Source organism: Nycticebus coucang, chromosome 5, assembly GCF_027406575.1.
Source record: "Nycticebus coucang isolate mNycCou1 chromosome 5, mNycCou1.pri, whole genome shotgun sequence".
NCBI classification, from domain to species: domain Eukaryota; kingdom Metazoa; phylum Chordata; class Mammalia; order Primates; family Lorisidae; genus Nycticebus; species Nycticebus coucang.
This window is the reverse complement of record NC_069784.1, coordinates 24287482-24289487: the sequence shown is the minus strand read 5'-3', so window position 1 is coordinate 24289487 and position 2006 is coordinate 24287482.

Below are 2006 nucleotides of genomic sequence, written 5' to 3'. Positions count from 1 at the left end.
CCCCACCGACCGACTTCCGGGCGTGTCTGCCACCGCCCTTCCCCCACCCACGCCGGCGGGAACCGCCCGTCTTCGCTGTCAGTAGCTTCCGCCTGCTAGCTGTCGTGGCTCACGTCTCGGGATTCTTTCCCTTCATAGGGGCACTAGCCGGCGAGCCCGCGACTCCCGGTAGTGGGGATCCCCCAAAGCACGCGTTTTTCGGAGACTTGGACGCCAGATCGGGGAAGGGAGGGTCTGGGTGATAAGGGCGAGGATAGTTTTCGTGTATACCCTCCCTCAACCGAGGTCGCGAAACCCTCTCCTCAATGGAGCGCTGGGTACTGTTAAAAGAACTCCCATTTCTGTTCTTTCAGGAACCCGAATTGGGGCTGAAAGCGAGAGGAACCGGGCCGGGGCTAGAGAGTGGGAGGTGGGGAAAAGCAAAACCCTACCTACCTGTCTCTCCCTGGTCTGGAGAAAAAGCTTTTGAAGATAATAAACGTTATTTGGATCAAAGCTGTCTGTAGTCCTCTACCCCTTTTCTCGTTTATGGGAAGTGCAATATTCAGAGAAGTGATTTGCTCGGTCACTACAAATGGCTAACCTGGAAACTAGAGTTCACATCCAGCGTAGTAGAAATACATTGTATACCATGAGCCATGTCACAAGGTTCCGATTTGGCCATTTTTCATGGTGTATTGCATTTTGGCTTCTGGAGGGAAAAAAAGTAACTCTGATATTTGCTCCTTCCCAGAGTGACTAGGAATAGCAACGAATGTCAAGTTCCTCACAAAAGTTTCATTATTTTTAAGAAACTTAAGTTTGTCATAACTACCATGTGGAAGAAGAGGCTACAATATAAATAGTAGGATGTTGGAATTTCTGAAAAATAAAGGAGATACGATTTAAATCCGCTTTGGCACGTTCGTCCATCAGATTCAATTGCTCTTAATTACTGACTTGTTTGAAATGTTTTCTTTTGTTTTTGAGACAGTCTGCATTACCCTGGGTAAAGTGCTATAGCACTGTGGTAGCTCACAGCTACCTCAAACTCTTGAGCTGAAGCAATCCTCCTACCCCAGCCTCCCGAGGAGCTGGGAATACAGGTGCCGGCCAGCATTCCTGGCTAGTTTATCGGAGCGCTCTGAAAGAACGAGGCAGGTGGATCGCTTTAGCACAGGAATTGGAGACCAGCCTCAGTACGAGCGGGACTTTCTCTACTCACAATACAAAAACTAACCAGCTATTGGGGAGCCTGAGGCAACAGGATCTTTTGAGCCCAGGAGTTTTGAGGTTGCTGTGACCTGTGACGCCAAAACACTAGCCTGGGAAACAGAGTGAGACTTTGTCTCAAACACACACAAACAAACAAAAAAAACTCTTCAGTTTAAATCCCTAAATGTGTGGCTCTCAAAGAGACAGTACAGTTTATTTATTACACTGTTTATTCATTTAGCTTTTTCTCCAGGACTCTGGCTCATTCTTTAGTTTCTAAAGTGTGGATACACATTTTTCAGTGCTACTAAGTCTAGTCAAAATTTCTTTGATAAAAGGAGTACTGAAGTTTTTTCTTCAAAAAAGGAATGTGAACTGTTGGCTCAGATGTATCATCTTTCTGAAATGTTTGTCAGCTTTAAAGATTTATTGTGTTGGTTTAAATTGGTTTATGGTTTATTTTAAAGATTTATTGTATTTTCTAAATTTATCTTGGCCTTACCAAGTTTGTCAATCTGAAAAAGCTAGCTGGCAAAAAAATGTCCCGAAAGTTGTCACAGTGTCACTGACACATATCTTGTCCCTTCTGAAAAATAATGATAATAATTTTGCTTTTTGGTATAACTGTGGGTTAATTTTCTTATGAATGAGTTAGGCTAACTCTATAGCAGTTAGGTTAAAATGTGTTAATTTATTTGATGGTATAATAATTTTGCTTTATGGACATATGCTAAATAGGTCAGTAAGGCACACATGTTGTTATTCCAGTAATAGTTTATTACTATATGCTTCTGTGGTAGCATAAATAGCAT